The 16,585-nt window shown below is 36.8% G+C and overlaps 1 long non-coding RNA gene and 1 pseudogene across 1 annotated transcript in view; one reads left to right on the top strand and one right to left on the bottom strand.

Annotated features, from left to right (window-relative positions):
* LOC132020663 (uncharacterized) overlaps positions 1–16,585 on the bottom strand; it is a 101,989-nt gene that overhangs the window by 50,831 nt on the left and 34,573 nt on the right. The window lies entirely within an intron of this gene.
* The window catches only part of LOC132020138 (ribonuclease P protein subunit p29-like), a 19,366-nt pseudogene continuing 5,728 nt past the window's right edge, over positions 2,948–16,585 (top strand).

Below are 16,585 nucleotides of genomic sequence, written 5' to 3'. Positions count from 1 at the left end.
GGTTGGTGGAGCAGATTCAATTAACCACCATCCAACATAGAAACATGTACCATTAACAGAGGCTGGGACAGGAGGGGAGTGTGAGGGGAAAGAAGAAGAGGGGAAGAATACACTTGGAAGGAGGAGAACTTTCCTAGGTCATTAATGGGGGACAGACATTCTATGCAGATTGCATAGCATGAGGAAAGACAAAGAGGTGTAAAAATTCCTGGTGTATTTAGGGAGTAGCTTTAACTGCACACCTGAGGCAGGAAGCCAGGCATTGGGGAAGTGGTGAGAAATGTGCTTGGGAAGGTCAGGAAGTGCTAGCTCTGGATATCCTGCCAAGAAGGAATTTGATATTTCTCTTGGTGACACTGAAGGATTTCAAGGATCCATGGAAGGAAATGAAAGAAACCACTAATATAGTCAGATCATTGCTCTAGGAAGATAATTGATGGCCAGGTGGAGGCTAGTCAGGAGAGGGAATAATTTGTTCACAGAGAATAATAGAGGCGATTACAAGAATCCGTGAAGGCAATCCGAAAGGTCTAAACTAAGGATGTGCAAAAAGGATAAGAAATAATATATTTAGGAGACATGTATGAAGAATTGATATAACTTAATGACCAATTGCATATGCAGATGAGCAGTGAAAGATAAGAGAAAGAGATAAGCCTAAAAAGTCTCCAAACTGGGTGATTGCTTAAATAGAAATTCCTAAGAGCAGGTTCATGGAGAACATGGTAAGTTTGGTTTTGGACATGCTGGGTCTGAGACACCCACTGGGGAAGCACTTCAGGTTATTGGAAATACGAATCTAGAACTCAGGGAACATGTCAGGTAGAGTTTGGGAAGCACCTTACCAGAAGTGAATGGGGAAACCATAGCTGAAATCACGCAGGGAGAGAGGTTCAGGGGAAGCATATTTCCTGTTGCACATAACCTCCAAATGACAGTGAGCTTTCTGAGATGCCCTGTTGAGAAAGAATTTAAGGCCCCTTTTAGGCAGAATGGGAAAGAGCACCGTGAATCATGATTATATCCACCACTGGCTCCAGGGAGGAAAATGGTTGCATCTGTGTCAGACATTAGACATTCCCAGTAAGAAAAAAAAGGCACTCAAGATCCAACCCCTAGAGAACACCAGTCCTTTAGGGACAGTGGGAAAGTCTGTGCAGGTAAAAGAGAACAAGAACAGAATTAGGAGGACCATGAGCCAGTGTGTCACATGGTAGTGCTTAGTTCAGCATCTCAGACATCATAGTCAGAAATATTTGTTGAAGGGATGGATAAGTTAATAAAATCAAATGTTGACAACTATACTGCAATTGGAACGATATGGAAGGTCAGCAGTATGATTCATCATGAGAACAACAATATCCCCAGGGGTTTTGGGTTAAGTACATTAACTCTTTGGTTACTTTCTCCATTTGAGAGTGCTGTTTTCCCACTTTTCACATAAATATGACAATTAGCCTCGTGTATGATCATTGGGTTAATACTACAGAAAAAAATCTTTTTTTTTTTTAAGATTTTAGTTATTTATTTAACAGAGATCACAAGTAGGCAGAGAGGCAGGCAGAGAGAGAGGGGGAAGCAGGCTCCCTGCTGAGCAGAGAGCCCGATGCAGGACTCGATCCAAGGACCCTGAGATCATGACCTGACCCGAAAGCAGAAGCCCAACCCACTGAGCCACCCAGGCGCCCCTGGAAAAAATTCTTAAAACAATAACAGGATAAAAATTTATATGACTTGGTGTAGGAAGATGAGAAATTAAGTGTAGAAAAATAATGGTTAAAGAAAAAAATGAAAATGAAGGAAGGATACTCTTTGGGACATAGCCACAAAGAAGAGAGCTAAATTCTCCCTTTTACACCCTCAAAGACAAAATTTTTTTAGGAACAAAAAGAGAGAAGAGATGCCCCATCTATCAGATAATGTAGAGAATCAAATGCTTCCAGCCTGCACCGAGCATGTAAACACCACCACCGTATTATTTAGGCATTTTGTATTTGAAAAAACTTTTCTGCCTCTGAAACTTGACTCTAAAAAAGTCAATGACTCATCCATTAAGTGCTTTCTTCTGAACATCAACCCTGTGTATGACACTGCTCAACCTGTCACGGGTGTTGGCAGAATCAATGAAAGGATGTGGAAGCTTTAGAAACAAAGTGGAGTGTAGCTGCTACCACAAGGAGACAAAGTTTTGGGGGTGTATTATGTCTGTCCATTGACAGTAGGGCAAGTGGGAATAAGTGCTAACATAAAAACACAAATGTAAATAAGCAGAATGGGGCGCCTGGGTGGCTCAGTGGGTTAAAGCCTCTGCCTTTGGCTCAGGTCATGATCTCAGGGTCCTGGGAGCAAGTCTTGCACCGGGCTCTCTGCTCAGCAGGGAGCCTGCTTCCCCCCCCCCTCTCTCTGCCTGCCTCTCTGCCTACTTGTGATCTCTGTCAAATAAATAAATAAAATATTTAAAAAATAAATAAGTAGAATATTCAGCAATTATGGTACATATGGGGAGATAAAGTCTAAAGAAGGAAGAAACCACATCTTCCTTCTTTGGAAGGAAGGAATAGGTATCAGCAAAACCTCTTTGGAAGACTTTCCAAACACTTCCAAAGAAGAACAAGACCGGCAAAGCCTCTTTGAAGAAGGTAAGATTTACACTGAACCCTAAAGAAACCCGAAGGAAAAAAATGCATAAAATTCTCATCAGTGAGTAGTAGGAAGCAAGGTAAGGCAGGTAACTTGAGCAAAGGCAAAGAAGAGAAATCTGACAAATTCTGGAAGAGGGAATGAGCCAACTGAGCCACAGAAGACAGTTGAGGACTCTGGAGTTTCTGATTCCGCTCTTTAGCACCCCAACTTACTTCTCATCGCTCCTTTTTCGTCTCCTTTGGCTTTGAGTTGGGCATTGGTTGCTTGGGCTCCTGCCAAAGGAAAAAGGGTGAAGGTGCCCCGCATGTTGCTTCTACCTCCTATGCTTCATAATGCTCTGAGAGGATGCCAATACAAGGTTTTACAAGCCAGCTTCCCCCAGCTGTTGGAGAAAGAATTTACTGATGTAAGTCTGAAAACCTCAGAGGACCTAAACAAAAAGAACATTCTCTAAAAATGGGAAGGCAAGAATAAAACATGGGCTGTGAGGAGGTGTTAGAAGAGGGACTCCAATACTTCTGAACTTTTGAAGCTTTAAGGATTGGAAGATATGACCTATCTTTGGATAAGGGTCTTGCTTTTTTTTTTAAAGCACAATTATTGGGTAAGTTTTTAATCCTGAAGATTTGCCCTACTTATTGTTCCTGAACTGGTCATCTAAATTCAACTGTTTTTAACAAAGATAGAGTAGCCTTATTGTGATTACATGCTGGACTTTTGACTTTCATTTCCCAGAATTTGGTATAAGCTTCTTGATGGCAAACTCTGTATTTTATACTTCTTTATAGCTGCCACATTTTATTTTGCTGAAAACATTATTTTGTCTTGATTGAATATTTCTCAGAGGAGGCTCTGAGAAAGATTTTCATTGTGCCTTGTAATAGTTTAACTCAAACTTATTTTTTTCATTATAAAACTAATACATACCTCACAATAGCCAAAGGGTGGCAACCATCCAAATGCCCATCAAGAGACAAATGGATAAACAAGATGTGGTATATACACACAATAGAGGATTATCCAGCCACAAAACCGAATGGCACTCTGATACATGCTACAGCATGGACCAACCTTAAAAACATCAGCTGAAAGATGCCAGGCACAGCAGGCCACATCTTTTGTGATTCCATTTACCAGAAATATCCCAGAATGGACAAAGCTGTGGTGACGAAAAGCACACTAGTGATTTTCAGGCACTGGGGGAGAACAGGAAATGAGGAGTAAATGCCGAATACGTACAGAGTTCTCCATTCAAGGTGATGAAGTTCCAGAACTAGACAGCATTATGAACAGACTTAATACCACTGCCTGGTACACTCTAATATGGTTAAAATGGTAAGTTGTATGTTAAGTGTATTTTGATGCAATAAAAAATAAGTTTAAAATATTTAGTCAAGGGGTGCCTGGGTGGCTCAGTGGGTTAAAGCCTCTGCCTTTGGCTCAGGTCATGATCCCAGAGTCCTGGGATTGAGCCCCACATCGGGCTCTCTGCTGGGCAGGGAGCCTGCTTCCTCCTCTCTGCCTACTTGGGATCTCTCTCTGTCAAATAAATAAATAAAATCTTAAAAAAAAAATTTAATCAAGCTCATCATAGAAATTCCACTAAATTAAATTCCCTGACAGGAGTGCCAAATAAAATACTATACATACACTAAAGAATTATTCATTGTTTATCTGAAATTCTAATTTAACTAGATGCCTATATTTTTATGTTAAATATGGCAGCACTACTAAGAGTGGAAGTTTTGTTTTTATCATTGCTTTACTCTAAACACTTAGGATAGTGTCTGGAACATGGTAGCTATAACCTCAATAAAGATGTTACATGAATATAAATTTGAAAAGACTTGTAAAAAATGAAACTACAACATAGAAAGAAGAAACTAAAATCATTCATAGATCCACCAACCAAGAAAAATTACCCAGAATTTTTGGCTACTTTTACCTAGAGCCTTCTGGTATGTTTTGTTTCTTGGTTGTTATTACTAATGTAGGCCAACTGCATATCTTACTTTTTTCAGTAATGACTTTAATGGAAGCATCCATCATGCTACCAAGATCTCCTAATAAACATAAATTGTAAAAGCTGAATGATGATGTATTGTGTAGCTATATCATAGTTTACCTATTTTCATATCATAAAATAATTAGTTAGCTTTTTTTTAGTGCTTTATACATAGTGTATCAGTAAACATATTGGTCTCTAAATCTTTTTGATTTTTCTAAGATAAATTAGTAGAAGAGTTACTATGTAGAAGGAAATATACATCTTACCACTGTCAATCTCTATGGAAATATTGATTTCCAAAGCATCAGGTTAATATATGCTTCTACCTGTGATGAATTCAGCTGCTCATTTCACTGCCCTGGCCACTACCTTTATGACAGCCTAAAATCTTTGCTAATTTGATAGAGGAAAGAGAATATCTTGTTTTAACTTGCGACTTTTTTTAAAAAAATGAAAACTGAACACTTTCCCACACATTTGCTAATCAATCATTTCTTTTGTGACTGGTCTCTGCTGATTTACTTAGGGGCAAGACTTATTGTTCTCATTAATTTGTATGTACTTATTTTAGATCAGAGATATTAATCCTTGGCCTGCCATTCATTTAATAAATATCACTTTTTGTCTGTTGTTAAATTTTAGTCATTCCTTTTGTGATAAGGGCTTTATTAAAAGAAGGAGTGCTGGTTTATGTGTTACTGTCTCTTGTGATTTCCCTTTGGTCTGAAATGCTGGCAGAGTCAGCATCACCTCAGGGTCTCAGTGTCTGGGAGTGGACAGAAGGAAAAAAATATAAAGAAAAAGCAAGAGCAAAAAAAAAAAAAAAAAAAAAGCAAGGGCACTTGGTCATTGGAGAGCATCATTATTCTTCTCTCGTAGGATCCTGTTTGTTTGGTCAGCCACAGCCTGAACCACTGCTCAGCTTCCTTCAGTGTATGTAGCCTTACTGTCAAAGCCCAGCCATACCCTCATGTCTAATTTTCCCAATATTTTTTTTTTCAGAAAATTTACTTTGCTGGTAAGATGAAGGTCACTTTTACACCCATTCAGTGGTTTTTGGTACTCTCAACAAATATTCACGGAACTTACACAATGAAAAGTTTAGCCTTGGAGGATTCATTTTAAGGTGAACCAGAACTAAGAATACACTGTAACTAAAGTTCACAACTATCCATTAGGATGTGAAAGGTACCATACTGACAACAACCCAGCTTAGATGGACGGAATGTCCTGTGACAACAGACCAGCACATGACATGATTGTTGGGGCAGAGAAAGAAAATCTTAGAACTTCTGCTTATATTTATTATAGATCTTGTAAAGTTTTTATTATTTATTCACTTTGTAATACATACACTTAGTAAACAAATAAACATAAATTGGAGGAATATACTGATTTTTTTTTAATGGCAGGTGTGCACAAAAATGCCTTGGAAATGACTGTAAGAGATAACTAGAAAGTATAACTGTTCGTGAAAGTGCACAAAAGAAAAGACTAAAAATGAAGAGAAACACTGAGTAAGGTTTTATTCATATGTATTAGCTCCCCATCACAGAGCTGAATGGCATCCAAAAGTTATTTTTTATAAGATGAGTTTTCACTTCTTTTAAGAGTATTTGAATAAAATCTGATTGCACTAAGGAAATTTACTCAGGCAGGAGGTCCAACCTCTGCCAGTGGTAAACTAGAAGTAATTTTAGATTAAAAAGAAAAACAAAACAGAAACACAAAAAAGCTATGAGCCCAAATGGAATGACGTTATTTTAAATCAGTTAAACTAAGTTTTATTGCTAAGAGATGTTCTGCTTAGCAATTAAGGAAGACAGATCAAGGCACTGTTAGGGTTCATGGGATAGGAGTTTCTGATATATGCTATAATATATTTCATTTTTTGAGTTACCTTTTTAAAACTATGCTTTATGACTATTTGCTTTGCATAATTTTAACATCAGCATATAACCAGATATCTGGCATCTCCACTCTGTCCTCTTCCAGGTGTGCCTTAATCAGGCAAAACCTAGAGAAATGGTAGATGTGACTACTAGCAGTTGACAGCTTTTGTAATGTTTGCCCAGGTTGCAATGACCCCATGATGGGACCCTCCTGTCCTATTGAGGCTGGGCCCTGAGAAATCTGGGAAAGAGAACTCCACACTTCCAGGACAACCTTTATTGTACTTATGGTTCTGATCACAATGTGGTGGGTCAAATCTCCATGAAGATTTGGGATCAGAGGAAACTGATGGCAGAAGGTAAAAAAAGGAAAGAAAAAGAGACAAGGTGAGTGGAGAGGAAGGATTATGAATTTTCTGGAGATTTTTATTTTCAGGAACCATTTGTGTCTTCTTTCCTTGAAGTCTGAGAATTCCCTTGAATTGCTCTGCAATTCCTTGAATCATTATGTCCTTGTGATACATTTTTCCTTCTGTTTTTTGAAAGTTATCTGCAATTGGTTTCAAATACCAGGAGCCATAGGGCTAACGCACATATTACATGTTGGCCGTCACAACTTCAGAGCGTAGAGCAATACGCTGGCAGATGGAAGGCTGTTCACTCTCCCGTCAGAAGGCATTCTCAAAACCCAAGCGCAGCTCTGCTCTCCTTAATTCAGCAGGCACTGTTTCCCTACAGGATCCTTCACATATGTTAGTAGTTTGTGTGGCTGACCCACTGCAGTTGCTGAAGTGGCCAAGGACATTAGCTTTATCCTTCTGACAGTTGTTTTTTCAATATGTTGCATGGCCAGAAACGAATTTTCTGCAATTAATCAATTTTGTTACTTTAAGTGTGCCTGTGGTTCTGTGGGAGTATTTTTCCAATGAAGCCATGGACTCCTGGGAGCTTTTGTCTGCAGAAGTAGAGGAGTATGAGGAGGCCAGGCTTGAAGACTATAAGGGATGTCTTCTTTAACTGCCTCAGCCTCAGAGGAGACAATGAGAGTTCCCTTCTGAGGAGCTACAAAGTTCCTTATGGGCAAATAGGAGCTCAACTTAGGCGTCATTAGAATAAACAGAAAATTACTTTGCAGTCAAAATGGTGAGGTCTGAATGTACTAGTTACGTGTCCTAAAGTAAGAGATTCTGCTTAACTCATCAACAGACAGCTGCTCACATAATTTGATCTGAAGGTTACTGCAAGGTTTCTCTTTCCAAAAAATAATTCCCTCACAGAGTACATCACCCACTCCTACAGGAAATTCCAACCTTCTTTGATCAGACAATTTAGGGAGAGCCATGAATTGTCCCCAGAAGGTTAAACTGCAGATGTTATCTAGGAGCAAAGAGAATCCTGTGGGTTCTATTGATCTCTCATTGTACAATGGCAAGCATTGGCTTATTATTAGACCAACAAACTGTTCCCTAGGAAACCAGGAAAGTGGTGGGGGTGAGAGGTAAGTGCAGGTGAGCGGTAAAGTTAGAGGATGTTATCAAATAACCTGAGGTAGACGTGGATCCTCAGAGCTGAACATGGAAGGTTGGCATAAGAAGAGCCAACACAATGACCCCATTGTGGTTGGGATACTAGAGAGATTATAAAAGAGACCAAGGGCAGTGTGAAGAAATGTCCTGTATGATGATACAAAAACAGAGTGCCTCAGGGACCTCAAAGGTTTACCTTGCTCTCTTGTTGATCAGAACAACAAGCTATTTGAAGAATTTGTATTAATACCTGGAACTATTCTCTTGAGTTCCTCAAATATCCACTATATTTGTGAGAAAGTAAGGATCAGTTATAAATGACTACTTCTGTTCTTCTGCCCTTTTTAAAGAAAAGTATTACCTTCCCCTTACATGAAGAGGATTCGTGGTGTCTATGTACACTTCACTACACCAGAACTGGATGGGGACAGATGTACACCCACACCAATTCACTGTTGCCCTGAAGTTAAACCTGATAGTGGTGAAATTCGTGTGTCTTTAGACTAAGGTTGCCAGATTTAGCAAATAAAAATATGGGGCATCCAGTTGAATTTGAATTTCAAAGTCAAATTGAAATTTAACTATATGTTCTGTATTTTATCTGGCAACTCTACTTTGGAACTAATGGGGAGTGTCTTTTTCATACATGTACTCTTCATATTTATATAGAAAGCAACTAAAACTGGGAACTGAATATTCAGTTTGAATCACAAAACCATTACTGAGCAGGCACTTCCATTTTGTGAACTATTGTGCTAGGCTGTGGGGAAATCAAACATGATTAAAATACCATCACTCTTTCTTCCATGTTTACGACCTAAAGGGAAAAGCATTTGTGTAAATAACCATCAATAATACAAGGCAGAAGGAAATGTGCCAAATAGATTGTGTACTAAGACTACAGAAGGAAAAAAAAAAAAAGACTACAGGAGTGATTAAGTTTGATGAAAAGAATCTGGATAGAACTTCAAAGAATATGCAGCATCTCTGTCAACAGAGAACGGAGAAATAGTGTTCCAGGCTCAGGGAGCAAAATACGGGAGGGATAAATGCTCATGGTCCATGTTTGAGAAGCAGTGAGTAGACTAGTAGCAGGGGCACGGAATGTACAGAGAAATGAGGTGGAGTTGATGCTGAAAATGCTAGGTTAGGGCTGAATGGAGGATAGTCTCCGATGTTATGCTAATTGTTAAGACTTACTTTCATGAGCAAAGGTATGGAGGTGGAGGAAGAGCCTAAAGGTTCTGGTTTTTGTGTTGTTTTTTGTTTTGTTTTTGTTTTTTTTTGAGCTTAAGTTGTTCTGAGATGAGAAGAGCATGAATCCACCCCGTGATGAGGATGATACATCTGTAGCAATGTAATGACGGATGAGTGAGGCAAGAGTTCAGAGGCAGGGAGTTTCAGTTTAGGAGGATGATGGCAATTATGGGCAAATGGGGAATTATACTCATGGTTTTAGGAAAAATTAGCCACTTTCTCTTTAATGTACTGAAAAGCCTACTTTCTGTGTTGAAGTGAAGTAAGAGCCCCTTTAATGCCCCTTCTGTTGTTGATCTTGGCCTCTGACATCCTATGGGGCCCAGACCTGCCACTTTCTTCCCTATAGTTAGCAGTTGTGTATCCCCCTGCATATCCAAGTGGTACACAGAACAATTCTTGGGATAACAAATATCCCTAAACTCCTCTGGACTGAAAACTTGGACTCACCACTCTGATCCTAATATAAAGGGAAGTGCTTATGCTGCTTACAGGGATTGGGAAAAGCATGAACTAAATTACTTATCAAGAATTTTTTCCCTCCATAGATTTGTAATTTCATGTTCTTTATGGAAAAGATAATTTTATTTTTACTATTAAGCGTGTATCTTCATTTAGATGCTTAATTCTCTTAGTTTGAATTTCTCCACTGACCACCTTTATTTATATCTGTAATAAGAGATAAAACACATCAATACCCATAATGGTAACTAAAAGTCATTAACTATTATTAAACACTACATATTTTCTAGTCACTGTATTAATTTATATGAATTATCTCATTTAATCTACCCACTATCCTATGAATGGATAAATATGTTATTAAGAGATAATTCATATAGGAAGAACAATGAAAACATCATGGGGATTATTAAAATTCTAAAAGGTATCTCAAAGATATGCAAATTATTTTTGAAAGCTGTCATTTTTACTTATTAACTTGTTACATATTAAGAAGAAATAACTGCAAGTGCTGGTTTCAATATAGTTTCATGTACTACTACTAGGATGAAATTTGGTAAGACTTTTCTGGAAGACCAATTTTTAGTAAGTGAAATTTCCATGCCCCATGATCCAGAAATTATATGTGAGGAAATTTGTGCCAGATAAATAATTAGAAAGGTATAAAAGATTATGGTATAAGGATATTCACTACAATATTATTATTGGAAAATGGAAAAGACCTAAATACTTAAGAATAAGAGATTTGTGAATTATGCTTTAATTGCTGCTACACGGGTAATTGGCTAGGAGGATAGAAGATGACTTTTTGTTCATTCTTTAAATTTCTTTGAGAAAGGTATTAAAGCAGTTTAAAAGTGCTCTCCATGTTATTAAGACACTATATGATAATACAAATAGTATTTTAAAAGAAATTATTTAAACTTCCTTTCTTATTTTTTTTATACTCTACTATCCATACAGTGGAAGAATAAACATGGCTTAAAAGTTTACAGTTAATTTTTGTGTCTTTCTTAGTATATGTGCTGCTGAAGCGAGCACAGTTTTTGTCTTTTTAATTAACAATCAGTATTCTTCAAGCCATAAATTTTAGGAATTATTATACCATAATGGATATTTATGTAATTCAGCCCATCAGATCAGTCTTGTCATACTGTCAAAGGTTTTTTTCTTTGAGTCTTTTCACATACACTGGATTCAGGCTGTAATGAGCCAGTTTCATTTTGTTTTGTTTTTTATTTTCTTTAAAATTTATTCTTGAATGAGAAAAAAGAAACGATGTGAGTACCTAGCCAACCTACTGAACTCCTTTTTTCCCTGTTTAAATAAAATACTAAAAAAGAAAAAAAAAATCTTGCGCTCTATGGCTGTTTTAATTTGCTGCTGCTAATTCTTTAGATGTAATTTTTTTCCTCAACACATAAACTTGGTTTTATTTTGTCTTTTTGAGTCTAGTGGGCTCTCTGCCTAAATTTTTCTATCCACCTGACAGTCAAAAGAACTCCTGGTTTCTGTAAGGATTAAGTCAGGAAGCAGTTTTTAACGACAACAAATTGAAACGTTTGCACAAGGAAGTGTTGCTTTTATAAGTGATGGGAAACTTCAAATTTGATTACAAGCAACCTTTGGCTTCCTATCTGTTCAACAATAGGCTATGTTGTTAAGGGCAATTTCCATGCACAGCATGTGGGTCCCATTTTTTCATCCTTAGACATGGTTGTTTACTGTTCAGCACTGTTTATGCATTTTAATCAGGCTTTTTCAGTCTCCCTTAATAAATCACTACAAAGCAAATGTACCAAAACAAGAACTATTATGCAGTATTGGTTGCCCTTACACAATATTTGCTGCCCTCGAGTTTCACTCAGTACCCAAATTTAAAAAATAATGACAACAAGAACAAAATCCATAGCCAAGAGTATTTTATTTAGAATTGCAACATTTCTGGCTAAAGACCCTCTTTGAGCTCCATTCTTTAACAGTAGGAGCCTGACTTTAAAATTCAGTTCAAGCAAGAATGACTTAACAATTGGAAACTGCCATCAGTCCTTGGGACTGAAAGTCTTTTTGATGGGATGAAGCTGACAGCCTAGTTCCTGCCTGGCAGGCATTCACATGGAATGAGCCTGTATTAGTGCAGATAAATGTTTAGACATTCAGGTATCTTGCTGTCTGAGAAGAGTATTACTGGTTAAGGCAATGGTAAGCAGAAGAAAAAAGAGTTCTCGGGCATTCATGCCTGAGTGAGGAAAGACAATGGCTTGTTAGCATCATCTGGCAAGTGGGCAAAAGACAGGCTGACCTATCTCTCTTCCCTCCTTAAAGCTAAACTTTCATTTGGTTTTGAATAAACCAAGGGAAAAAAGTATGTTCTTTTTCCTCCGAGAATTTGTTGTTGTTGTTGTTGTTGAATTAAATGGATTTTTTTTTAACTTTGGCTTCTAGCATCAAAGGCAGATTATTATAAGCTGTAGTATTTTTAAAGCACAGGCCAGAGGTAAGAATGCCCTGAAAGAAAAAGAAGGCTAAGGACATTGTACAATACAGATTTGCATTTTAAAACATGACAGCACTTAGAATTTAGATTCATTGATCAAGAGTGACATAGTTTAGAGGAGTCACTGGAAAATTAATAGTATAAACATGTATGCTGATTTGAGGCTCAGGAGGAGTTTACTAAATATGAGAATCTTTGGGAAATATTTTAAATGAGTAGATAGTCTCCAAAGCAAATAATTATTTGGTAAGATTTATATTAACCTGCTTTGCACAACACCCTGTGTTACCCTTTGACTTCACTGTATAAAATCCTCCGGACTCCCCTGGAATTCAGCACAGGCAGGTGCCATGCAGAATTCCTCACATACCTGGCCAGCCAAAGTGCTATTCTGCACGTGGCCCAGAGAAAACATTTCATGAGTGAGAAATTAAATTGTCATGTGTTTAATTAAGAGGTAGATACAGGTGTTTGAGGATCTTTTCTAAAAGCATTCATCTTTTCTAAAAGCATTCAAAAGGTGACATGCATACCTTTTAAGGTGTTCTGGTTTTCATTCTTGCACAGGACAAAAATATCGCATCTGAAAAATAGGAGCTTGGCATTTAATTTACAACTTTTATGAACTGTATTGAGCTTCCCAGAAAGTCACTCTTCACCTATTTTTGCGTATAGATTTTTATCCCTTTTTTTGTCCAAACTTCTTTTCCTCAAGCCTTGATTTCTTTCCTCATGATGCCCTCCTTGCTATCGGTTGCCTTAGGGATAAATAACCCCCCAAATATTACATTTTCACAATTTAATTTAGTCTTTCTCATAAATTCACTACAATTCTCTATTTCTCAGTCCACAGTCCTTTGAGGTAGAGGCTATCCGTGAACTCCTCAGTACTCTCCTCAGTAATATTTCTCTTTCATGAATGAACACACATTTTGCACAGATAATGGACTACATTTTTCAGCCTTCCCAGGGTTTGGTGTGCTGATATGACTGTGGTCTAACCAATAAATTGTAAACAAAAGTATTGTGTGGGTCCTCCAGGAAATCTGCCTGGAATACAGATATGATGCTGCAGCTCTAGCAGCTATATGGACTTTGGGGATTGGAATCATATCCTATAAGTAGGAGAGCTATGAACTGGAAGGATCCTGAGTCTTCAGTAACTTTGTGGAGATGTCATTCTAGTCCAGAGCCATGTTAGATTTCTCTGTTATACACAATTGAAATAATTGTAATGGGTACACCCTGACTCAATTATGGGGAAAAGTTAAGGTGGGGAAAAAGGATAGTTTAAGATGATTAGCAGAAACTTAAACTATTAAAAAAAAAAATCACAAGAAGAAAAAAGAGAGACAGCTTAACCCAACTGGAATTTTTATACATAGCAATTTTCTTTTTAGATATGTGTTTCTGATAGCTAAGTATCTATTTTAATCTTAAATATTTATGATTTGGATAAATTCTCCCTATGGCCTATGATAAAATCATAGATTTGATTGGAAAATATATGGGATTATTAACATCAAAACTTTAAACCAAATGCTGCCAGACATTAGGGAAACATGTTACGGATTGGTGTTTATATCTGGTTTGGTTAGTACAAAGCATTTCTTTTAAGGTTTTTTTGTTTGTTTGTTTGTTTGTTCTTTTTGCCTTAATAGTTTGGTTATGAACTGTTCATGCTAAGAAAAAAATATTTCTCAAATATCATAATAACCAGAATGGTATTATTATTATCATTTATTATTGTTGCCAACACTTACTGAGCACTTATGACATGTGAGCACTTTGCTAAATACTTTACTTATATTAGTTTTATTTAATTTTTCACCTGTAAGATAGAAATGAAATTATTATTCCCACTTTCCAGTTGAGGAGATCAAAGCCAAGAGAGTATATCAGTGGCTTTAGAAAATGGAAGATAAGACAATTTAGACTTATCACAGGCAACTGGAAAAGTCAAAGGAGAACCCCAAAAAAAGTTTGCTTGAAGATACTGGACTGCTGATGAGGTAGTGTAGCCCTCAAACCAGAAGATTACAAAAATAAAGAAATGTGAGCTTAGAATTTGAGGAAAGGGTACATAGGAAGAGGGGAACGTTTTCTCTGCTGGAACTTGAAGGTTTTCAAAAGATGGCTGGGTGGAGCACTTTACATTTATAGAGTGAGGGCCACAAAATTTGGAGTCCAGGACCTTTTGGAGTTGGGAGCTCAAGTAAACACTTTGGCTTGGGACCCTGAAGGGCTAAATTTCACTATTAAAGGTGAACTACATATAATTTAGCTCACATATCGAAGTGCCCTAGAAAATCTTAATTCTTAAAATTAAATAAAGGTATTCTGAATTCATAATATCCCCAGGTATCTGACAAAATAAAATGAAAAATCCTCTCTAGAGAAAGACAACATTATCCTAGGGCTGAAATGATTTCACTAATTTCTATATATAATATGTGGTCAGTCAATAATAACATAGCATATCAGGAGACTAGTTAGTATTAAGACAATCAGTAGAATCAACAGACTATAAAAACAGAACCCTAAGACCACTGGATATTAAATTAATAAAATGCTGGTTTAAAATATCTTGGATGCCAAGTTCAAGGAGATAAAAATAAATTTGGTTGAGAGCTAGAAACCACAGAAAATGACACGACACAATTGACTTCTCCAAAAAAATCCTTGTCAGAGTATAAATCTTATAATCTTAAAAAAGCTAAGAAATTAGTGGGTGGATTAACAGAAAATTAAATACAAATGAAGAAAGAATTAGTGAATTGAGAGAGCTTGGAACAAAATATTTAAAATTCAGATGGAGATATAAGACAAAATGTGATGAGAGAGAAAGATGAAAAACACAGAGGAAAGAATGTAAGAGTCCAACCTACATTTAATTAAAATGCCAGGAAGACTTAATAGATAAATGGAAAGAGTCAATTTTCAAAAAGATGAAGGATGCCTTTTTTCAAAAATTGCTGAAAGACAACAAATCATAGGTTTAAGAAACTATGTAAATGGATTCAGGATTAATATGATATCCACATCTGAATACATCATAGTAAAACTGAAGAAGAACAACTAAAATGAGGAAAAACATTCAGGAAAAAAAGAGATTACATTAAAGAAATAGGTCTGAGAGCTGCTATGTCAATAGAAACAATGAAAGCCAAAGACTAGAATTCTTTACCTAATCGAAATATCCTTCCAGAGTAAACGAAAATGGAGAGAATTTATTTTCAGAACATCCAAAGTAAATGAAACCTGAAACATACTTTTTAGGAAGAAGGAAATGATACCAAATAGAAATTCAGAGAGTAAGAATGGGAAGATGAATAGTAAAAATTTGGGTAAATATAAATCAATAAAACAATAATTATTATGACTTATGCAGGTTTTTAAAAAAGGATTTATTTATTTTAGAGAGAGGGAGTGTATGTGCACATGAGCAGGGGGAGGGGCAGAGGAAGAGGTGGAAGGAAAATCCCAACTCAACTCCCTACTGAGTACAGAGACTGATGTGGGGATCCAATCCTAAAACACTGCGATCATGACCTGAGTGGAAATCAAGAGTCAGAGGCCCAACAAGCTGAGCTACCCAGACACCCTGACTTACGTAGTTAAAAAAATATCGAGGACTTGAAATATATGACAATAATAGCATATAAGTTGGGAAGAGAGTTAACAGCAGTCTCCCTGCCAAGCAGAGAGCCCAATGTGGGGCTCGATCCCAGGACCCTGGGATCATGACCTGAGTTGAAGGCAGAGGCTTTAACCCACTGAGCCACCCAGGTACCCCTCTTCCCTTCTTTTAGATCAATTATTTTTCTATTTCATATTTTTCCTCAGTCAGCTTGGAAATTAGTTATATGTTCTTTTATTATTCTTTAGTGAGATTTCCATATGTATACTTTATTTATCAAAGTAATCTTAGTTGATGCTTTTACTCTCTTCTAAGGCAATGAAAAGACGTTGGAATACTGTTATTAATTAATCTATTAACTCTCTTCCCAACTTATATGTTGGGAATTAGTTATATGCTCTTTTATTATCCTTTAGTGAGATTTCCATATGTATACTTTATTTATCAAAGTAATCTTAGTTGATGTTTTTATTCTCTTCTAAGGCAATGAAAAGACCTTGGAATACTGTTATTAATTAATCTATTAACTCTCTTCCCAACTTATATGTTGGGAATTAGTTATATGCTCTTTTATTATTCTTTAGTGAGATTTCCATATGTATACTTTATCAAAGTAATCTTAGTTGATGCTTTTACTCTCTTCTAAGGCAATGAAAAGAC

Source organism: Mustela nigripes, chromosome 6 (assembly GCF_022355385.1).
Source record: "Mustela nigripes isolate SB6536 chromosome 6, MUSNIG.SB6536, whole genome shotgun sequence".
NCBI classification, from domain to species: domain Eukaryota; kingdom Metazoa; phylum Chordata; class Mammalia; order Carnivora; family Mustelidae; genus Mustela; species Mustela nigripes.
Note: the sequence above shows the minus strand (reverse complement) of the source record. Positions and strands in the feature narration are given on the sequence as shown.